Source organism: Lissotriton vulgaris, chromosome 1_1 (genome assembly GCF_964263255.1).
Source record: "Lissotriton vulgaris chromosome 1_1, aLisVul1.2, whole genome shotgun sequence".
In the NCBI taxonomy this organism is placed as follows: Eukaryota; Metazoa; Chordata; class Amphibia; order Caudata; family Salamandridae; genus Lissotriton; species Lissotriton vulgaris.
The window spans coordinates 1,650,591,563-1,650,616,674 of NC_141685.1; positions in this window are offsets into that span (position 1 = coordinate 1,650,591,563).

Sequence of the window (25,112 nt, forward strand, 5' to 3'; positions counted from 1 at the left end):
CCCTAGGTGGGCAGAGCAAATGGACAACACCTCGCAAAGCGAAGCTACTCCTGCTTTGTTGCTGGATTTTGAACGAAAATGGAAACTTTGTCTCCATAGAGAAAAGACAGAATATTATAACAATGTATTCATCGGTTCCAGCGAGTGTGAACATAATTGCAAGGTAATTGGAGGTTGGGGTTTTAAAAATGGGTCAGAGCCTGTGTTTCCCGGAATTTATTATATATGTGGGAACAAGGCTTATTTCAAATTGCCGGATCACTGGTATGGAAGCTGCTACTTTGGCATTGTCTTCCCGAAAGTATACCATGTGAATAATGCTGCTGGAAGCAATGAAGAGACTAATGGCTTAGCGTAGAAAACGTGAAAGTGTAGGTGAAATTATAGGTGATATCTTTAGTGCACTGATACCTGGAATGGGGGTAGTTCTGAATACTCACAGAATCTGCAAATTGTCTACAGTAGTGGATCGGTTATCAACTGACACTGCTGCTGGATTCCTACTGGTCAATACTGAGATGGTTGCGATCAGATCAATGGTTTTACAGAATCGGCTTGCTCTTGACAACTTATTGGCAAAAGAGGGCGGAGTCTGTAGAATGCTGAAGGCGCAACATTGTTGCACCTACATACCTGACAAAAGTATCGAACTTAAGAAATATGTAAGGAACATAACTAATTTGGAAAAATAACTCAAACCATTGGAGGTTGACAGTGCCTGGACGAGACTGACTGGAGGTCTCTCCTCTATAGGTAGTTGGTTTTCTAACTTAGGTAGAAATCTTCTGTGGAAAATACTGATGCCAATAGCTGGAATAGGTGTGGTTGCACTGATCATATTCATCTGCTGTAAATGTCAAAAATGTAAAAAGTACAATGTGAATAAGAGAAGAGTGAAGAGAAATATTGATGAGTTAGAATTAGAAGAATTAAAGAATCAAATCTACAAAAAGGCCAAGAATCACCACTCTCATAGAGAAGCCGAAAGAAAACTTAACAATAAGTTTATCGAAATTGAGATGCATGATATGGAAGAATGAAAGTTGGCATCTGTTTCCTATGTAGTGATGATAGTAAATATCATCAAAGAGGGGATTGATGGAGGAAGGATTCGCACGTAAAGCGACTTGCTCTCATTCATGAACCTCGCCTAACTTGTAATCATATTAATTCAACTGTCCGTCATTTATTTTAGCATTTTCCCCAACACGCGGGTGTCCCCGAGAGGCTTGCCTGTGTGTCTTTTCATCCTAACAATGCTTGCACTACGGAAAAAGCTGCTTTGCTGAAATCCAGTCTGCGCATGCGTCGGTCATACTCACGTGATGTGACGCACTCGCATTCTGGAGGGATTATGTTGCTCATGCGCACTGTTGCAAACATGGCCGCTTGTCTCTCACCACGCTCTCTGCTTGCCACCGCTGCTTCAGCCTATCTGTCTTTTTGCACTAAACTTTAATGCTATAGATATTATAAAATAAGGGGTGTGTAAAGTCTATAACGGTATACAGTGTGATCATTTTTACGTATGATTCTAATTTGTTCTCGCTTACTTTTCATGTACCGCGTCTCTGGGGGCTGGGGAAACGGGAGCTGCACCATACTTGAAGCTCTTCTGAACCCTGTCACGTGACATGGGAGAAACCCCACTGCGCAGAAGCTAAAACAAGCCAGCTGGCTCCTGAAGCCCGATGCGCCTGGGAACCCATCGCGAAGAAGCCATATTCTACCTTGACTCACGAAACACTGTTGCTATATACTGTGCACTTGTATTGTCTTCTGTATTCCTATGCCTGGGAACGTGAACCCAAGGGGCGGGTATGCAAAATTTAATAGTAATGATGTGAACACGAAATTCTAGGAGGTGACAATGTCCAGATCACCTCTCCTGACCAATCATAATGTGGGAAACTGTCACTTGCAACATTAGTGGGTGGTCTAAGGGTCCCCAAACCGTATAACTGGCCTAGTGTAGCTTAGAGAAATTGTCCGACTTGTCCGAGTAGCAGACCTGTCACTGACCCTACGAACTCTATAGGTGATCAATCTAGAGTGCAGCGGAGCACTCTGTCCATACTTTCCACAAACTCCTAGGGGTGGAAATAGTCTTAAGTGCTGGCGAAGCACTTTGCTGGGGAAATTCGAAAACCCAATCGGGGTTACTGGCGGATTACTTGCAGAGAGGGGTAACGCAGGCGTTGCATCCGAAGCTGTGGGTGTTGGTCGTACCTTGGTGAGCCCAGTCCTGACCCAAACCTGAGGGGTATCCTGTCCTGACTGTCCGTGAGCTGTACCTGCTCGCATTCTGGTATTCTGGGTCGTCTTTCCAAACTGACCCGTGGCCAGGGTTAGTCTTCATTCCTAAATTAGGTAATTATTAATCTGTGGGTTTACGTCTTCCTATCTCTCTTTCTTCCCTTCCTAATAAAGCACTCTTGCCTGTGATATTGCTCTATCACCTTGGAATACAAATTATATGCAATTGTTTTATTAGAAATGTTCCACTTCTCTCCCTACCTGTAAGATAATATTAAACTGTCGTATTTTATTAGTGTGTTCCAATTTTTCCCTTTTCCTTTAGCATGGTTGCAGTGAAATCAGTAAGAATATCATCATTAGCTTAGTTTAAGTGCATATTTTAGGTCCTGTTTAGGTTCCCAGTCCTAGTTTAAACTTGCGGTGAATAGTTCTATTCCTAATTTTCTTATCCTGTAGTGTTCACACTTACCCTAATGGTACTTGCCTTAATCCATAGTTATATTGTGGCATTGGTTCTATTGATTGATGTGTTGTTTTGTATTTGGCTTATCATCATGGCATATTCATTCTGAAATTTCTTGATAAATCTCTAAAAACTCATCAGGTGTCTGTGGTCATTTACAGTATAAAGTGTGGATAAAACGTACTTGGTTTATAAAGGTTTATTTCCTCTAGGAATCCTGTCACCTGTCCACTGCTAGCTCCTGATCCGTCAGGAGTAATGTGCCTGTGGTAAGTCAGGTACATGAACAGCAAGTGGTGTAGGAGTCACCCCCCGAATTACTCATAGTAGCGTGTAAGAATCACCCGGTTCACGCAAACTCAGTCATTATATGAACACTAGGGCCCAGTGCATGGAAAAGTGGTAAAAAGTGTGACCCGGGTGACCTGCGCGCACTATCAAGCCCACCTGCGTACTGGAGCTTGACCTATTTCCTAGTCATTTTTACTGCGTTCCGTCAACCAGGACAAATCAGGATAAATACTCTCATGTTTTTTGGGTATCAAAACATCCTGTTCATATCCATCTCCATTACGAAATGGATTTCTGTCATCTGTATGGTACTGTGAGTTTCGATCGGACAGTCGGTATCGATCCTCCCTTCTCCTCAACTCAGGGGACTGATCCCTTTCATATATATCTGTTGTAGACACGATCATCTCTCCCCCTTTCTCTTTCCCCCTCTCGCCCCCTCTCTTTTTCACAACGAGGGGACACATCACACTCATATCGCCGTTCACCACAACGATCAGAATCCACACGACGCCTGTCGTCACCACTGTCATCAGAACAACCATGATCGCAATCATTCTTTCGCACATGACGGGCACCAGTGCTTAATTTGTAAAATATGAAGTGCAGGTGCTCAAATGTTTGTCGGAGGCCACACCTACTTTTTTCTGGCTCCACCCACTTACTATATTAACTCCACCCACATCGTCAACGGGCACTGCTAAAACTCAGATGTAATATATACCTGATCTGAATTTCTGCAAGGGAGCCTTCCTCATAGTAAGGTTTTGATAGGATGTTCATTGAAAAGGGACAATTTCAGTGCTGTATGTGCTGATTTGGGGAAAGGATAATACTGGGGCAGGGTATACCATTTTTAACAGGATCTATAAGGCCAGGAAGTCAATAAAAGGCCTTAGCATTGCACAGGACGCACCAGGGACATGCATTACTATTTAACTACTGATAAATAGTTTGGTGACATACTTTGGCAACGCATTTTTACATAATACATGAGAGCTTCAGATCTATTGTTTAACTCTGACCCTGTACATTTTGTTGCCTCCTCCAGTGCTTTGGTCTGGTACTGTTTTTTTTTAAATTTTTACTTTTATTTTAAATAACTCAGTATGGCATTGTCTCCTTGTAGATCACTATCTACGGTACATAACATTAGTCCACAAAGGGATCATGAGTCTCAGGTTCTTAGGGAGATAAGGGGTGTGAACTTCTTTGCTTTTAATGAACCTTCTCCTTATTTAACCACGAGGGGCGATATTACATAAGTACCACAGGGTACAGGAGGCATTGTGCCACATTTTGAAACCCACCCACTCTTGTGGCAGTTCTGTATTACATAGGGTATTACAGACTCAAAGTTGCAGGGTGTTTCCTCATTTATATGGTGAGTGGCCACATGGAAATGATGGAAAGCCTTTGTGGCCAGGCCAGAACATTTAGCAATGTATGTACAAGAGTAGAGTGTACAACTGTGTGCCATGTGGGAAGTGTTGCACAGTTAGGACGCCCACTAGAAACAGATTTTAGGACAGGGCACAAAGATTCCTCCTTCCTGTGGGTTCAGTTACAGACCCTTAATAGGATTTCCCTGCCCCTTATTAATGCCAACCGTTTAGTTAGCAGCTCGAGAAATGGCATGTTTTTCGCTACTGCACTATTTTAGGGGGCTGCGGGGAAATGGGGATTCTTTGGGGATCTCAGTTTGCATCTTCAGCACAAGCAGGCGATAAGGCTAGAGATGTACAAAAGTTATGATTAACGTCCTCACTGACAAGTCGCCAACAACTGACCAACGTCGTCCGGCCTGGCCGTTCGCGCTTGGTGCTGCCTTACTTTCACTTAGACAGACTTACTTGGACTAGGTGAACGAACCGATATTGCAAGTAAATACCGAAAACCACAGAATGGAAGTGCACACATTTAGAACTGAAGCAGAGAAATGCAGAATTAAAACAGACAAAGAAGACTGAAGTTTGATGGGCCACGAATGAAAGCTGATATCTGGGAATTTGACAAACAGAATGAAAGCAGACAAATGCATTGGCAAAGCCAATAGGTCTGTGTGTAACGTGCTATTAAGTGCAGCATCAGCACATTAGAGCAAGACATATGGGAGCGAGGAAGCACAGGTCCAATAGTCATGGTAACTGGAATTATACAATCCTGCAGTTCTGGTATTGCCCACAACATTATAGATTTACCACATAATCCATCGTCTGCTGATAGTTTGCAGATTTTGACCATTTTTTTTTCTAGCTCGGACGGATCAAAAGTTACAATAAAGTCCACATGTATGTGATGTTTCGCACTAGGAGACCCTCTGTGATGGTTAATTGGTTACTTTTCAATTGCTACTCTGTTCAGGTGTTAAACTGGCAGCTAAGAGATGTAACCTTTGCCCAGACAGAATTAACGTATGTTAAAATGTTAAAATAACAGAATACTGTCAGGTAACATGGTACAGTATGCAGCACAGTTTCCCTTGTCTTGCTATATTATTTAGTTAACCTTACTGCATAATTTAGTTTGCAGCATAATTCCAGTGACCCTGGCTGTATTTGTAAAGTAGCCTGCAGTTCAATGCAAGCACTAAAGTGGAGACAGAAAGACACACAAACAGCCAATAGCTAAGCAGAGAGATGATTACTCACTGGGCTGAACCAAGACTTGATTGGCAGAATCTCAGGCCAATACATGAAAAAAGTCTGGTAAAAACAAAGCCGATGGTTCAAAGAGTGGATCCAAATCTCCACTTTCCCTACATTGTTAGTGAACGAACCGACGCTGCTGATAGGTTCTTGAACCCTTGAACTTGAATGGCCATGACGACACAGTGGTGGTGAGGCCGTGCATGTCCTACACCTGCGCAGCATTGCCAGCATTGGGCGGGCTTCCTTCCGAGGGCCCACAGAGTATTGAAAACGACACTTACAACCCTAAACGGGCCCATTCTCTCCCGGGTGCCCTCCACTGTAAAAAGGAGGGCAGAGCGGACCCGTTAGCACTGCTGCTCGCTCCCCAGCACCACCATTCCCCAGCCCGGGCCAAATTGTGATCCCAATCCTACTCTGGCAGTGCTACGATCAACTTGGCAGAGTTGAAATCTGCTCAGCACGCCCAGTGCCAGGGTGCAACCGGCAAACTTGAAGCTCTTGAAAACGTGCGGGCACATACCGGAGCAAAGTTGTCTGACTGACATCTTCACCAGCTGAAAGCACGCCGCAAGTCAAGCATGTTACCAGTGCACCTTTATATGCGTCTCTCACAGATGGATAGTCATATTTTGAAAGGTAGGGATATTTTCTGGCTTGGAGTACTAGACAGTTTGTTTAATATGCCTTTCAGTCACAGCACACTGTGAAAGTGAACCTAATTTGTGCCCCGCCGCGGGCCATGTTTGGACTACAGCAGCGGCAGTGCGGACTCGGAGTCGTCGGACACGCCGGGCAGGGGAGGATCTTGGCTTTTTTTTTTTACTTACATACTACTAACAGTAGTCTAAATCTTGCCAGGCCCATACTTCGACAGGCTGCAGTGCAGGCCCTATCGAAAAATCACATAATCATTGCCGAAAGTGTGTATGCCTAACTAAGTTAGTCAGTACTAATAACGTAACTTACACTGCGTTACCTGCTGTGTGGTGGACCCGGCCGGTCGTCGGGGACTAGGCAGGTCGCGGCCCACACTGGCTGCAAGCCCGGCCTTTCTTTATAACTGATATTAGGCCTTGAGCTGCAGCTGCTTCTACTAGAAAATTACACATTACAGTACTGCTACTTACTGGCTGATGATCGATGCCCTCCTCAACACAACTCCAAGGTAGTCGGGGTCGGGCCGACTTGAACGTGATGCCTGACTCTTGGTGAGCTGAGCTGAGCTGCTGCACGCTTCGGTGGTTATGCTCGGGCGTGGCAATGATGTGAAAAAAATCTGCGCACATTGCCGCGCGCACAGCCCCTACCCCAGTATAACCCAAATAAATGCAGCCCAATTCAGTGTCCTCCTGACTGCGGCCCGCCCACAGCCTGGAAAGTCCGTGGCTAAGACCGCCGCGGTGCACAGTGCGGTGCCGCCATGAAAACAGTTATATATTTAAACTCATGTATTTAGGAATAATGAATTTGTTCAGGGCAGCAGTCTAAATCCCACACCAACACTTTTAACCGCCAGCGCTGTTGAAGATGTAAAATACACGCAGCGGCTGCACGAGAGTACAGCAGTAAGTTAAAATTGGAAAATAAATGTGACTTGTGCAGCAGATGCGACGTAGACCCGGCCCTGTCAAATAAGTGCCGGTGCTGAGCACCGGAAAGCACCGGCACAAATTAAGCCCTGACAGGCACCCTCCTTACGATCCAAACCGCGCTTACGAAACATGTCCCATAAGTGATTATTAGGTTCACCATCAATGTCCTCCTTCTTCACACCATCATCCAACAGCGCAAGAAACATATCACGTCTAGAGAATTTATAATCACCAGCAGTACGACCCTCCGGTCGAGATTGTCTCTCAGGTTTAAACCAGTCACCCAACTCACCAAGCTGACGAACAGATTCAAGCACCATAGATAAAGCATTGCCAGTTTGATTGATTAACAAAGTCATCATAACCTGCTTATAAGCAACAGGGGAAGAACGGATAATGCGATTCCGCACAGAAGATGTTAATAAACTATCCAACAGCCTGTCAGCAGTACTGAGAAAAATCGCAGTTTTCATCACCTCCTCTTTCAATCGCTGCGCCGCATCGCGCAAAGTGTACCACGGCTTGTCATTGACAGACCAGTCAGATTCAGTAGGATATTTATGGTTACAGCCATCAGTTGCTAACTGGAGTAGACTAATTTGGCCAGCACCATTAACATTTCGAAAATGATCTTGTACAGTAGAATCGGAACTCAAAGAGCAAAATTTCAAGGCATCTCCTGCATCTAACATGATACCTGCAGCGCCCAATTCATAAAGGCGCACCATCCACGTAAGTAAGGCCTCACCAGGCCGTTGTCGAAATCGTTGCAAAATGTCACTAACTTCCTGTTGAGTAAAGTCTTCCAAGCTATCTAAAGCAATACCATTTGGGTTACCAGGAGCTTGTTGTAATTTGCGTCGAAAAATCGGGTGCGCAGAAACCTCCGGACGAGCATCCGAAGACGCCCGATCCATAGATTTCGAGGAACAATCAGGACGAGAAACGTCATCAGAACGGGAAAAGCGACCACGGTCGCCAGAATCATCAGTTTTATCACAAGAAGTAGACTTACAGTCACGTCCGGAGCGAGAAGACTCGCTTCTGTCAGACTCCTCAGCCGAGGAACCAGAATCATTCGAGTCCCAGATATTACCAGCCCATTCATCGGGGTTCCAATCCAGTCCGGCTTTCGCCACGACCAGACGCACTTTCCGTTTACAAACACGACCACAACGGTGTCTATACTTATATTTCGCAATGCGAACAGCAGCCCTTTCGGCAATAGTCTGATAAGTCTCAAGTTTGTCAGCAAGCAATTTATTTTGACATGGCAAAAGAGTATGCGCATTTTGCACCTCAACAAACTTCTCCTCCACATCCACAAAACGTTGCTGTAATTTCACAAATTTTTCATGAAGAATTCTGTATGCAGTCAAAACAATCCAACCTCTGCGTCCTAAAATAAGGCGTAGATTCCCAGCCGGGAATTTCAACAGGCAATTTAAAAGTAGATTTTGATTTGCGTGAAAACATTTTGACACACCAAAAAGATATATACAACTATTAACAAATAAGAAACAAAAGAAACCACGTACGAGCCGAGGGCAAACCAACAAGATTAAAACAATACAGCGCACACAGGCTTCGTAAACAGTTCGTGACGCCAGATGTAACGGCCGGATTCTCGGACCAGATAGGATCAGCTCCTCAGAGCACCTCCAACCCAGACGGAACGTAATCACCTCCCTCCTTAGGACGTATTTACAATAGGAATGTATATGCTTTGTACCTAAGGATGGGGAATTAGCAATATACATGCATAGGTTTTCTACAATATCCCACTCATACCGGTTAGTCTCGCTGCGACTTAGGCCCAGACTAGTCTACCCTAGGGCAGTTCTGATTAGTTACCATTACACACTGACCACAGTCAGTGCTCGCTCGGCACCTCCGCAATCCTGCGTGCCTACACACCAGTGTCCTCCCTGGTGTTCTCTCACTCACAGCCTGGGCCACAATCCGGCGAACCTATACACCAGTCTCCTCCCTGGTGTTCTCTCACTCACAACCCGGTCCACAATCCGGCGGACCTATGCACCAGTTTCCCGCCTGGTGTTCTCATTAACGCCGCTTACCAACGACGACCACTTTCCTATGAATACCCTTGGAAGGAATCTCTCATTGGCTACTCGGGATATGATACTACAATATGATGAATTATACAACAACTTACCAAATTAGAGGATGTGCAATCTATTCTCCACCTCAAGGGGCCCCTCTCTCCCTCATTGCTCAGTCATTACTTACCAGACCGGGAATTACATCCGTTCATGAAAACAATGCCTGACTAGAAGAGCAGTTTACCCTGATTGAACAAGAATACGAGGCACATGCTGGTTCACTAAGAACTGGGGTATCTTTATTACAATGATCATAAAAAGAACAATACAATACTATGACATATATCCTGCAAAGGAAAGTGAAAGGTTAGAATGTGCACACTATGGAATATAGACAGATATCACCTTATTAACGTGAAGTCGGGGTTCAGCAATCATCTAGGTTCCCTTCTCGTCGGTGCCTTGGCTCGTCTTAAAGTCACACTTCGGCAGTCACGGGTACACGTCTGCACCGCTATGCTCTGTCTTCTCTGCTTCCCTCCAAGTCACTGGAACCTTCCTCTCATTAGCTGCTTTCTCTCTGGCTGTTCTGCACTACTCCTCTCTCCTCTCAATCACGGACCATCTCCACTTCTCAGCTTCGATCTTATGATTTAGTTTCAGCCACTCTGGTATTCGTTCTTCTGACTAACTGCTTCATTCAAAATGCTCTGATCGTATAGGTCAAAGCTCGCCAGCTGCTCCAACTAAAATAACTTCAATCTTTCTAAGAGAGTATCAGCTTCTTGATCTTTCTCGGACTTCAAAATGGCGACTGTCTGCCTGGAAATAATTAATGGCATTGATGCTAACGGCTAGCTGCCGCCTACAGACTGACTAACTAACTGCCTCATGCTTTCGCTAATATGGAAGCTTGTCCTTTCATGGAAAGTTACGGCCAGTAACCTGCCGCCCACCAAATTCTTGTACCTCCCCGTACCAAGGACACGTTCCCAGCCGGCCGGCCCGATGTTGTGTCTTCGGAGTGGAGAAAAATACAGTCTTTCGATAAGGGCCAGCCTGAGCCGGTTCTCTCCAAGCGAACAACACTTTGAAACTAAAACATTACACTTGACCTAGAAGCATCTTAAGCTGCCGGGCAGAAAGCAAGATGGAGTCTCTCCCGTTTGAGGCCTACAAGGCCCGAAATAAGCATAACTCCATAGAAGGTATACTAACACACTTGCAAAAGGACGGATTATCACTAATACTAATGAATCTATCCCCTAACATAAGTTTATAAGCCCTGATCTAAGGAAAAGGGTATGAAAGTGCATTACTGTGCCCTATGGATAGGCCCTGTTTATGGTTCTAACCCTTGCACTAGAATGATATTAGACTAGAGTCACTTCCAATCATCCTCCCTCAAAGGAGGGCCGAAAAAGTCGGTCAGAACATCCTGTCAAGCATATAGGTTCCTCAGGACCGCTGCACCAACATCAGGGAATGGGAGGTTCCCTGGTGGAGTCGGTAGTCCACGGGCGGCATGACCACTAAGGCCATAATGTGGCGGTTGTAAGACCACCACTGCTGCTTCACCTCGAATCTGTCAGTCTGAGGACCGCCAGACTAGTAGTTAGGCCCTAAATGAGTGATGTTTACTATTGCCACTCCACTTTAAACTAGTTTAGGGAAGGTGTTGGACATTAAAGGGGTGACATTTTCTATTCACCCCTTTCTAAATCAATTTGGGGAATGCATTGGTCACTAAAGGCATGACAGTTACTATTCCAACTACAATCCAACAAAATTTTGGAAAAGCGATGGACACTGAAGTGTTGACATTTATTAGTCCCACTCCAACTCAACCATTTTGGGGGAAGGCGTTGGATGGTATGCATTAGAAATGGGATTACTGGTTGGCTGTGGTATACACCCAGGCCCTGGCAGGAAGCAACACTCTAGTCAGGGTAAGCTAGATATACACTAAAAGATAACCTGCTCTCACCCTCTGGTAACTTGGCACAAAGCAGTCAGGTTTGTCTAAAGAGGCCATGTATAAAGTATTTGTGAAACACACACAGCAACACAATAAATTCCCCACAAAAAGACCCCACATAGGTTTATAAAGATAGATTATTATACTACAAACAAAACCAAAACAACAAAAATCCAATGTATGGAAGTTGAGATATTGAATTTTAAAGGACTAAATTGATTAAAGTGCTGAGAAGCAAGAGGCACTCAAAAGGTTACTTTAAGTTGAGATGGAACGGGACAAAGTCAAAGTTCATGCTGCACTCATGAAAGCGCAGGCTGTGTAAGAGACCCATGCAAGCCCCGGTGAACAAAGAACCTTTCCTGGTCACAGGCAACAAAAGGCATTGAAGGCAATGTGTCAGTTACGATTCATGCATGCGGGTCAATGCATCACAGTCGAGCCTCGCTGTTGAGACCTTGGATCAGTGCTGCGTCATTGTCAAACCTCGCAATCAGGTTGATGCATCAAAGTTGAGCCTTGTGGTTTGGACCACAGATTGGTGCTGCGTCATTGTTGAACCTCCCAGTCAGGTCCTGCGCCGTCATCAAGCCGCACAGGGCTGTCTCTGCATCGGCACTGCATCGGTTCTCATCAGTGAAGTGGTGAGGATGTGTTGATTTTGTAGCAAAATAGCTGCAGATCCCACTTCTGAGGTCAAGAACTTGGAGATGGCAGTTCAGGCAAAGGTAGGGCTCAAAGAAGGCAGTGTCAAGCAGCACCAGTAGAATTGCATGCAGTTTTTTGTGCCCCTGAGGCTACAGAAAATAGGAGGCAAACTGGCAAGCTCTTGTAGATCACTTGAGGGAAGGCAGAGTCCAGCTCTCCTTAAGCAGAGTCAGGGAGCAGCAGGCAGCTGGGTAACAAACAGAAAAGCAGTCCAGGTGAGTCTTTTACGCAGCACAGCAGTCCTTCTGGCAGAGGTTAAGTTCAAGATCCAGAAGTGCCTGATTTTAGAGACCCAGCACTTATACCCAAAAGTGCCTTTGATGTAGTCAGTGAATTCATAGCAGCTCTATGAAGTGCAGAAGGATCCCTTTCAACCCAGTCCTATCTGCCAGGACACAACACTACCTATTGAAGTATAAGTGTCAGCCTCACCCAGCCCAGGAAGACCCATCGGAATGCAGATGAATGCAGATGAGTGCTCAGATTGCACAAGAGCCTCACCTTCCTGTGTTTGTGGCTGTCTAGAGGTAATGCACAAAGTGTAAATGTCACCTACCCCAGTTGTGCATTAGAGACAGGCCAACAGGCACATTGAGCATAAAAGGGCAGAGAAATGTCCACTTTCTAAAAGGACCTGGATTGGCATTTTGGTCTGGACTGTTCCCATGAGGCACAAGGTCAAGACTGATTTGCAAATTGCGGGGTCTAAACTGAGGCGGCATAGTGAGCCAAAGAACGATGGATTTAACCCAGATCTCTTGACTGAGGGTGAATGTATGATTTATACAGCATTTCATCCATCATTTGTTTGCGGTTTCACACTAAGTGGGATGGGTATGCCCAGACGTGGGTCCTTTGCTCACTGTACCACTGGATTCAAGCTAGTTTGGCTGATGAAGGGTAATACCCAGGAAACCGGTCCCAGGATGCTTGTTTATGGTCCAGGGAGGACCTGGCTTGGCAGTTCAGTCTGGACTGTTCCTGTGAGGCACAAGGTCAAGACTGATTTGCATATGGCTAGGTCTAAATTGGGGTGGCATGGTGAGCAAAAGAAGGATGGATTTAAATTTAACCAAGATCTCTAGACTGGGGGTTAATGTAAGATTTATTCTGCATTCCATCCATCATATATTTGCATAGCATTTTTCACCCTAAGTGGGATGGGTATGCCCAGACGCGGGTCCCTTGCTCACTGTGCCACTGGATTCAAGCTAGCTTGGCGGATGAAGGGTAATACCCAGAAACCGGTCCCAGAATGCGTGTTTTCGGTCCAGTGAGGACCTGGCTTGGCAGTTCAGTCTGGACTGTTCCCATGAGGCACAAGGACAAGACTGATTTGCACATAGCTGGGTCTAAACTGGGGTGGCATTGTGCGCAAAAGAATGATGGATTGAACCCAGATCTCTTGACTAGGGGTGAATGTATGATGTATTCATAATTCTTTCCATCATTTGTTTGCATAGTACTTTTCACCCTAAGTGGGATGGCTATGCCCAGATGTGGGTCCCTTGCTCACTGTGCCTCTGGATCCAAGATAGCCTGGCTGATAAAGGGTAATACCCAGAAACTAGTCCCAGGATGCTTGCTTCCGGTCCAGGGAGAACCTGGCTTGGCAGTTCGGTCTGGACTGTTCCCATGAGGCCAAGGGTCAAGACTGATTTGCATATGGCTGGGCCTAAACTGGGGTGGCATGGTGATCAAAAGAACGATGGATTTAACCCAGATCTCTTGACTAGGAGAAAATGTATGATTTATTCAGCATTCCAGCCATCATTTGTTTGCGTAGCACTTTCTAAAAGTGGCATTTCTAAAACAGTAATGCCAAATCAAATGTCAACAGTACCATTAATATCCCAAAGATATGAAACCTGAAAAAGCTACTCCTCTCTGATTAGGAATTACAACTTAAAAGTGTATTGAGGAATTCCCAATGCTGGCCTTTGAGTGGGGTAGGCATCACAGTAGTTAAAAAACAAATAGGCTGTTTGTTACTACCAGGACATGAAAAGCATAAAAAGACATAGTACCGCTTGCTGATTCGAACACAAGGCATGTTAGTGTACAGGAGCAGTTTTGTCCCATGTTGACTGGTTCCACAAGTGGTGAATATTCTATCTAGACCAGACGAATATATTTGTGACAATTTGTATTGAGGCAGCTCTTATATGAAAGTGTGACCCTCGAGGCAGCCTTTGAGGAGATCCATTTTAACACTGATATAATTGGATTGGTTATCATAATAAAGTAGATAACCACACAGAAATTAATTGGAAGGTATGGGTGGTAGACGACGAAGTCCTGAGGTGATCTCACAAGTGATTTTAGGGTTGAAACGTCTACATACTTTCCCATATGGTCCTAGAATTGTGGGTGAAATAAAGATACCATTGGGACTTGTACAGTGTATTATATGTTTTGTTTGTATTTATGTATTAAAATGTGAGCCCTGCGTCACCTGCACTATTCTTTTCAGTTTTTCATACTTGAATACATTGTATGTTGACACTTGCTGAATATTGCAACTAATGTATACATTGTGTGCTTCTTTTGGCATTCCAGAACCTTTTATTGAGTGCTCTCAAAGTCAGGCGTCCTACAGTAGTTCATTGGTTCAATTAATTATGGGAACAGAAATTATTCTAAAAACATTTCAGGGCTTTCTGATATGCAAGTGTAAAGCTCTACAGAAGTGAGTCCCAAATGACATTGGTGATGCGTGTATATAATAGTTACCCCTGTCCCGTAGGGGGATAGGGTGGTTCTTGTGTATAAACCATGTATCTATGTAATCCCCCACTACATAGTTTTGCACCTTATCATTTGAGATGTGCAACCTGGACTCATGCGCAGACATTGCAGGTATGCTGCCACAAAAATTGCTGTTGCTGGACCCCACTTGTAGGGGTCTAATAACCAGCTCTCTGAGGCTTAGCTCATGTGCCTTCTTCCTTTCCTCCATGGTTAGCCTCTTCTCTTCTAGATCTTGCTTCTTCTCAAGCTTAGCAAGGGCAAGGATCTACTCCTTCTCGCTTTAGTTTACTCTCCTCCCTCCTCTTTGCCAGCTCCTCTGGTGACAAGCTCTCTCAGGACACACTGCTGCCTGGTCCAGAGAATACTGCCAGTCCTGGGAGCAAATTGCTCCAATCCCTGTAGGCTGTATGACAAGACCCTCTGTTGGGGCCTACTCTCAACCTTCTTTAGACACAGATCCCTCCCTCGCACCCATTTCTCCTTCTGGGTGGGCTGCTGTCCATGCTCATAAGGCTTTTTGAATCTCTGCCTTCTTGACACTTCCCATATGGAGCCCTTCTCTCTCCCGGCAGACCCACTTAAGTTGGGCCACTGTGTATACCTCCAGATTGGCCAGCTCGAATTCCATAGTGCCAAGTAGGACCACAGACTTTTGCAGAAAAATGGGACTTTGTCAAAAGAGCTTTGGAACAAAACAAAAGATGTCAGATTGGGGAGGATTAAAAAAGGCTTGAATTGACCTAAGAATTGAGTTGTAGTGAACAATTAGTTACTATATGGTATTGCACAAACACAAGTCCTATCCTCACCACTGATCACCAGTGTTAGAAATGGGATTTCTGATTGGCTGAGGAATACACCCAGGCAAGGAAGGAACCACTACTCTACTCAGGGTAAGCTAGTATACACTAAAATATAACCTGTGCCCACCCTCTGGTAGCTTGGCACAGGCAGTCAGGCTTATTTAAAGAGGCAATGTGTAAAGCATGTGTGCATCAAACACCCACAATAATACAAGGAATACGCCACAAAAAGACTCCACACAGGTTTATAGAATTACAGTATTATATTATGAACAAACATAGATCAAAATAACAAAAATCCAATGTATAGAAGTTGAGATATTGATTTTTAAAGTAATACATGTAGTAAAGTGCTTAGAAGAATTAGCGTTCAAAGGGTTACATTAGGGCACACTGGAAAGGGGCAAAGTAAAAGTTAGAACTGACCTCATGGAAGTGCAGGCTGGCAACAGCACCCACGCAGGCCCCAGTGAAAAGTGAACAAAGTACTTTTCCTGGTCGCAAGCAACAAAGTGTGCTGATCTTCTCCAAGCAGTAAAGGCAATGCAGCGGTTGGTCCCAATTCACGCAGGTGGGTCGATGCATCACTGTAGAGACTCGTGGTCGGGACTTCAGATCGTCGCCTTGTCATCGTAAAACCTCACAATCGAGTCAATGCATCAAAGATGAGCATCGTGTTGGGACCTCAGTTTGGCACAGCATCGTGATCTAACTTCGGAGTCAGCTCGAGAGTCATCTTCAAGTCGTAAAGGTCTGTCTCCGGATTGGCATTGAGTTGGCGTTGAAGGACGCTGAGTCAGTTCCGATCAGCGCAGTGGTGGCAATGCATAATTTTGTAATAAAACAGCTGTAGAACCCACTTCTGAGTCCTAGAACTTGGAGAAGGCACCTCGGCAAAGGTAGGACTCACAGAAGGCAGAGTCCATCAGCACTAGCAGAATTGCAGGAAGTCTTTTGTGTCCTGAGACTACAGAAAACAGGCGGCAACCCAGCAAGCTCTTGGAGATAACTTGGAGGGCAGGCAGAGCCCATCTCTCCTTCAGCAGAGTCAGGGAGCAGCAGAGCAACAAATAGAGAAGCAATATTTCCAGAAAAGCAGTCAAGTTGAGTCCTTTATACGGTACAGCAGTCCTTCTGATAGAGGTTCAGTTCAAGATGTAGAGGTCTCTGATTTTAGGGGTCAGAGACCCAGTACTTACACTCAAAATAGCCTTTGATTTAGGTGGTGACTTCAATGCAGCTCTATGAATTGCAGAAGGATCCCTTTCAACCCAGACCTGTCTGCCAGGCTATCTTTGGTGGGTGGGGGGTAAATCAGTGCTTTGTTTTTGTCAGCCCCTCCTATTCCTCACTGTCCAGAAAGACCCATCAGAATGCAAATGAATGCAGATAAGTGCTCAAAATGCAGATGAGCCTCACTTTCCTGTATTTCTGGCTCTCTAGATGGAAAGCACAAAGTGTAGCTGTCACCCACCCTAGATATGTATTGGAGCAGGCTCATAGAGCAGTAAGGGCGGAGAAATTTCCACTTTCTAAAAGTTGCATTTTTAAAACAGTAACATTAAATACAACTTCACCAGTATGGAGGGTTTATCATTACCATTCCAAAGATATGAAACATGAAAAAGCTGCTCCTCTCTGATCAGGAATTACAGCTTTAAAGCGTATTAAGGAATTAACAATGCTGGCCTAGGAGAGGAGTAGGCCTCACAGTAGTGAAAAACAAGATAGGTTGTGTGTCACTAACCGGACATGCAAAACCTTAAAGGTACATGTCCTGTCTTACTTAAATAGCACCTTGCCCTTAGGGTTACAGAGGGCCTACCTTAGGGGTGACTTATATGAACTAAAAGGGGAGTTTAAGACTTGAAAAGCAGTTGTAAATGCAGAGTCGAAGTGACAGTCAACTACACACACACAGTCACTGCAGTTTGAGGCCTGAGACAGGTTTGAAAGGCTACTTCTGTAGGTAGCCCAATCGGTACAGCCCACTAGTAGCATTTGAAGTACAGGCACATCAAATAAGGCAATCAGGTAATCAGGTATACAACTATGTCATCATTTTATAGGAGAAGCAGATGCACTTTAGCACTGGTAAAGTGCTCAGAGTCCTAAGGCCAACAGAAAGAACCAGCAAAACATGAAGGCAAAAGGCCACCCTTAGAATGCCAGGTCTAACAGTGTTGTAAACTAAAGGGGTGCCATTTACTATTTCCAATTCAGTCTAAACAGATTTGAGGAAGGGGTTGGAAGCTAAAGGAGTTACAATTACTATTCACACTCTAATCCAACCATATTGGGGGGAAGTGTTGGGCATTAAAGGGGTGACATTTACTATTCCCACTCCTATCTAAGGGCATCATTAGTAGTCTAGCAGTTCATGGACCTCCAGACTTGCGGGGCACGGTGTGGGCAGTTTTTCGAATGCCCTATTACAACCAGGGCATTCAGGCCACCCTAGGACCACATTGTGGCAATATGCTGCACCCCCTCCAGGCATATTACTAGTTTCCTCACCACCACATTTTTCATGGCCTTACAACTGCCATGAAAAATATGTCAGTAAGGAAACAAAGTGGGCCTTACAGGGCCCCCTTGTGCCACTGCACCATGAGGTGCATACAGGAGGGCGCATGTTGTGCCCCCTTGTGTGCATACATCACAGTCCCTGCACACCCGCTAATACCATATTTGGTCCAGTCAGTATTGTCTACTGAACCTTAGCTCAACCCTGGGTAACTGTGGCTGTGAGCAGCAGGGCTTGGCAAAGGAACTTTGTGTGAAGCATTTAACAGCGGCAAGCAATAGAATAAGAAAATCACACACCAATAAAGAGACACAACAATAATTTATAAAAATAGATTCATGAATTGTTAGAGATCTTGAACATCAAAATCTAATAGAGGCGTCTGGAGATACATATTGTAGAAGTTTTATCACTTTTAAATGCAATCTCAAAGAAGCATTAGTCAACAAAAAGTTTGTAAACTTTTCAAAAGCTTAAAAGAGTTAATGCAAGTCTTCTGGCTCAGGTTGGGTGACCAGATCTAGCAGGGGAAAGGGCTAGAACACCTGAAAGGATACTTTGGAGAGTTACCTAATCAACAGAGAGTTTGTAAAGCAAGCTCCTAATGTTAGAGGATGACCCACATGGACTTCATTTTAGTGGTCCTGATGCTGAGGGTACAGGCAAATGATGCTCTGGTTGTGGTGCAGTCAATGGGGGCGTCTCTTTGGTGGCTCCTCGGTCCACAGGTGATGTGGGTAAAATTTGGCCATGGAGATTGGGGTCCCTCGAAGTCCTCTATGTTGCAGTAGTCGAACAGCCGATGCACTACTGGTCTCGCTGCATGGGGTTAGATGCAAATTCTTTGGTGAGGGCTGGTGCCCCTTGAGTGTAACAAATCCAGACTCCGTTAGCACTCTCAGGTCTGGCAGATAAGGGTGCAAGTTTTGGCTATCTTCGATTTGTCTCTTGTTGTGCCCGGAGACTAATAGCAGCAAAACTTCTGCATTGGCTACCAACTTGTTAATCTGGACCCCTATAGCCCCGGAGCTGGTTACAGGGGGTCAGCCGACTGATCCTTGGAGTCACTGCTGTGGGAAGAGGTGGGAAATCAACTTTTACCCATGTCAGATGTCACAGGCACAGTCCCATCCTTGCTAGCCCAAAAGTGCAGCAGGTGCCGTCCTATCAGTGGTGTACCGTTTCTTTGTGCAGTTCTAGGGTAGCATGGAAGTCCTTCTTCAGCCCTCTCTTCTTCTCCAGTGTGAACTGAGGGTCAAGGTGCCAGGGATGCCCTATTCATCCCAGGAAAGAGCCCAGAAGGAACCAGGTGGTCACTAGCCAATGGGCTACTGCGTCCTTCCTACCCAATGGTGAGATTCTTGTGATGTGTGACATGTAACTATCCTAGAGTACCCCATTCTTGACCCTTTAAAAATGTCACAACCCTTCCTCGGTCATCCGGAGCAGGGTAGCCCATCTTAAAGGTGTGGAAACCAGTGGACTACACGCCAATGGGAAAACTGGTTTGGGCACAGGTTTCCCTTCCATGGCTCTTAATCGTTTGCAGGAACAAAAGGCCTCCTGTTCAAGGATGTTGTCACATGCAGCCCTTCAAAGACAGCTTCACCTTTGAAGCTTGCCTTTTTGGCTAACATCCTGAGTGGCGCTTCTGGGACAGGAGGTAATACCTCCTCTGTGGCTACTGGTTTTGTTCTGAGGTCTAGGACTTGTTCACACATCTCCCATGGTGCTCAGAAATCTATCTATGTGTCAGGCCTTTGTGAGGCCACTATAATAGTTAGAGTGCAGAGTGGCAACTTTATAAAAGTTGCTCATCTAAAATAGTGACTGTAAATTTGACCTGGGAATCGGGTTGGATGTAATGCCACAATTAATTTGATACCTCACTCGGCCTTCTTAGGTAGCACCATTCAGAAGTTAGCCTGGCTGGGATGCCAGCCAGTAACCCTGTGTTAGTCAATAAGGCTACTAACCTTTCCACAGCAAAAAGACAATTTGGAAGTGTTGCTGCCAAGATATAATGAAAAGCATATGTCCTACCTGATAATATATAGCTCCCTATCTTGGGGCTCCATAGGCCATCCTTAGAGGAGACTTACCTATATTCTTATGGGAAGTGGTGGCCTTTCCATTAGGTGTATTGTCAAAGTCGAACTAGCAATGTAAAGCACTACCCTTCCAGCCTGCATAGGCAGACTGTGATCCATTTTGCCTCTTTCACATGCAGGGTGGAACAAACAGTGATGCAGCCCTGGGTGAACACTCTGCCTTACTCTCTCTGGGTATCTGGGTACCATATGCTAGGGATTTATAAGTAAGTCAGTACTTGCCAATTGCGTGTATCCAATTTAACATACTTTTGCATAGGTTTACAGTGCTGACACAGAGGTCTGAATAGCAGGCCTCAGTACTCTCGGCGTCAAAAACCAGCAGCATCAGTCCAAAATATGGAGGTGAACATGCATACATATTTTGTTACATACATACATTGTTTTACTATACTACTATACTACCTTACTTTCGGCCTAAACAAGAGCAGGTTTCCTAGTAAACTGATTTAAATCCTCTCAATTGATTGTTGCTATCATTAGTAAATGGATTGATGCTCCAACCCAATTTAACATTAAGGAGAGTCAATTTGTAGGAGAAACAGAATCCAGTGCTCAAACGTTCAGACAATACCACTAAAGAAATGTGCACAACTAGGTTTCTCCTGATCTCAATTTTTCAGATTTATTCAGAAGTTAATAATAATCAGAGAATTAGAATAAGTCAAATCATAATAACAAAGCTTAAATGCAAAGGGACCATGTGTGACTAACCCTCTCTACATAAAATGAATAGCAGTTCTCTCTGTTCTGAACAGAGGTGACAAATAGAATAATAATGTAATATTATACCTTTCTAAAATAAAAAGCAGCTCTCCTAAAAATGTGCAATGCTGGAATGCAAAATGTAAAAAGATCTAAACTCTAAAATGTCTGAATATCTAAGGTAGGTTATCTAAAAATGCTAATCATATTGACATAATGTTTGCAGATCCTTTCTAATATTTTGGACAAAGACAGCACAACGCTTCATAACCTATCATTACATATACCAGACGTTAATAAATGTTATTTCGATAGCAAATTAATCAAAATGTTAATTTATAAACCGCCTACTTGCAAAGGATTTTCTTTGAACAGAAACATTAAAAATGCAAATGAATATAATGGGCTATTGTGGGCATTCATAACAACAAATAATGCCACACAGGATTAGCATATTGACCTTCAAACTGTTTCAAATGCATCTCCACGGCTGAGGAAGCTAAAAATGATATTTCTGCATGCACATACTTAGACAAATAAACCATGCCGATGCGGAGTTTTGATCATTTTCTGAAAAGCAAATGAAAAGAAATGCTTGTGAACAAAATGTAAACATGCACTTTCAGGAATGCGGCCTCATTGTGCTAACTGAACCAAGCCCATATTAAACATAATGGGGCATATTATCAAGGGGGTTTATCTCCGCTTTTTTGGCTTTAAAAGCCAAGAAAGCGGAGATAAAATTATCTCCCTATTACCTAGCTGTCGCTAACACCTGTTAGCGACAGCTAGTAGGAGATAGCGACCATCTTGGGCCCCACTTTGCATATCAGTGATATTTATCACTAATGACATGCAAATTGGGCGTGCCAAGATGTTAGCGACTGGAAACAGTCGCTAACATCGCTATCTCCTATTACCAACTTATGGAGATATACGCGCTAAGCGCGAATATCTCATAAAGCTAACACCTGCCCTGACCAGTTCTTAGCCATGGTATCCAATGGGAGGTGGATAACATGGCTAAGAGCATTAGCTCGGTAATGCATGAATATCGCTGACTTTTCAGCGATATTCATGCATTGCAGCCGTTTTTTATCGCATTTGCGGTAAACCTTGGTAATACCAAGGTTTATCTGCGATAAAAATCGCCGCAGCTCTGCGGTAAATTTTTGTCTCTAACCAAGCAATAGCGATAATTATCGCTATTGCTTGGTAATATGCCCCAATGTTTGTAATGGGAAAAAAATATTTGCAACAAATGCAAGTTCAACACAGGGTGGAAGGGCTGAGCATTAGAAATAACTTTCGCCAGGTCAAATTGAAAGTCGCATAGGAGCTATCGCTTAAATATTCTGCATGATAGTCATAGCGCCCAATGCAGGGTTGGGGACAGAGTTGTACTTATGAACAGATGAGGCAATGTGTCCCAAAAAGACAGAATTTCAAAAAAGCATTTCATATACAGTCAATAAATTGAGCAAAAACAAAAAAAAATAAGCTAAGTCCAAAATGTGCGGCAAATAAAGAGAGAAATGGGCAGCAGCCCTAGCAGAGACCCAAAAGGATCTGGGGGCATGTCAACAATGGGCGGAGTTAACATTTTCGCTACTTTTGCATCCGTTTTCGGGTCGAAAAGCAGCGATAATTTCAACACCCTATCAGCATGGGCACGCTAACGCGTGAATCCATGCTGTAGGGCCTATTATCCATTCGCCTCGCATCGCCAATAAGATGCGAGGTAGTCATTCCCGTGTGAAAGACACACGAAATACAGCGAAAATATTTGCTGACAGAGGTTCTCCCTATCAGCAAGAAAATCACTAGCCGGCCTAGCGATATTTAAACTAGCACTATCAGGCATTATCGCAGGTTCCTTACGCCTGATAATGATACGACTTTGCAGTATTTTGAATGGGAGGTGGATCATAATGCTAGATCCACCTCTGCCTATTTACAAGGTTTCCTCTGATTGTGTGTCATATCGCTGGTATTCCTGCGATATTTTAGCTTTACGCTGCTTTTGCCGGGATTTCTATCGCCTCGGCGATGCGCGTTGTAAATATTGAGCTGACCGGGCGATAGAACCCGGCGTTAGTATTTTGCACGCTATAGGCGGCCAGCGATAATTATCGCTGCCGCTTGTAGATATGCCCCCGGGTTCGCTTCCAAATTGAGGGTCTTTCATAGTACATTTTACAATAAAATACCATGGAAATCGCAGTTAGCACGTGGTAAGCAAATGTAGCAATACAACAGCAAATCAAAATTCAGCATTATAAAAGGTGATATAATACTGCAATCCTAGCACTATCCCCTAAATAGAATAATAATCATGCCACCTCTGACATTATGTCAGCAAAGGTTTAAAATAAATCTGGTTGCATAAACAATGGAAAGACTCTTGAATGAAAGAACAGTGTGCAAGCAGGAAGAGCCTTGAAAAGTGTCTAAAGGCTTCCACTAGAGTTCATCGAAAACAACATGTAATTTCAGAAGAAACAGTGCAAATTTTTCTGCATGCATTGCAATGAGAATTATAAACACACGATGCATATCATGTAGCAGTACCATATTATATCATAATCGAGTAGAGGTCTAGTTGAGACCTAGTTTGGGATAAGTCAGGGAAACATTGATCTAACATCCCAGCATTTTCGTTTCAATTGCGATAGGCTCTTGTTAATTTGCAAATCTGTTCTAAATCAGAAAATAGCTTTGTCAACAGCAGACCCCTCAAATACCCAGATATAATAAGATTAATAGCAAGATTCAAGACCTGAGATGCAGCAATAACTTCACAACACCCTCCCCACACCTAGTGCAGTAGCCCCAACCCACAGTTGAATACTTTGAGCAATGACACCTACAATACTTGGGTTGTGGGCTGTGCACGTCAGGGAGAGAGTAGGATAGATTCCCCTACTCACTCTGGCTTGACACAGAACATCTTTATGGATTTCTCTTTCATCTTCTAGTCAGAGTCTTATCAGATGTCCAAACACATGTTGAGTGCTGGAACAAAGAAATGGCAGTGTGAGGAAGTTTGCACAAACAAGGGTCTCTCCAGCCCAATTCCGAACTTTTGACACCAAGGCCCACTTCCAAGAGAAGAATCAGCTCACGCTCTTTGCTTGATGAAAGGTATGCTTCAAATTGTTGTATTTGTTCATCCTAACTGATAATAAGGCAATCATTTAATATTTAGCACACAAGTGATTCCTAATGGGTCAGCTATGTCGCCAAGGGAAGCAGGAATTGCCTTGTTTTATTTGCTCATTACTGAAAATAGAATAAGAATAACAGCAAATCCAAAAATCCAAATGACATTGAGCTACTATACACAATTACAGAAAAATAAGTTCCTCCTAAGGCACAGACATGGGGGTAATCTTAGGCTCAGTGTCTGATGTCTACCTGAATACAGATCCCTGCCTTGCTGATTTATCTTAATACGATTATATTGAATACTGCTCTGTTTGTGGCCTAGGGAGTGGTGGAATTATTCTTGCTTTACACAGAGAATCCCACATGTTAAAAGTTTAATTGCATCTGCCTCTGGCCTACATCCATTCTTGGAGTGAGTTGTGTTAGTCATGGCAGATTATTGTCATTGTCTCCAATTTCCAATTTGTGTGAATTTTTTCTGAGTGATGCCTAGATGCCATTGTAATACATTACCATCTTGTTAATGTGTTTATGCATTAAACGGCTATTGCCAAGCACTACTATTACCTTTAATGCTTCAGATAGAGAGCTGCACTAATCCTCATTGCTTTGACACCAACCATTGGCTCTGATCTGCTCTTGACATCATATTCTTATTAACATATTTGTTATGAGGACTAATGTGCCCCAATATAGGCCTAGGTAGCTGCACGACCTTTCACCTATATTTGGCCTACCTTGCTCTACATACCTAATCTAGCACTGACCTTTTGCCTAGATACGTGCCAAATAAATGTGTTGTTTTCTTCGAAAACTAGCCTCCTTTATTATGCATGAGGATTTTTAGTATCATACAGCAGGATTACCATCTTCTGTATAATAACTCTCTACACAAGTCACCGCTATCGTCATCCTTGGACGAAAGGCCCACAGTACCATTACACATTTAGGTAGAACTCCTGAGGGAACCTTTTGGGTATATAAGAACCACACCTTCGCTGGGTAAATCAGAGGAGAAGCTTTCACGCTGACACAAGAC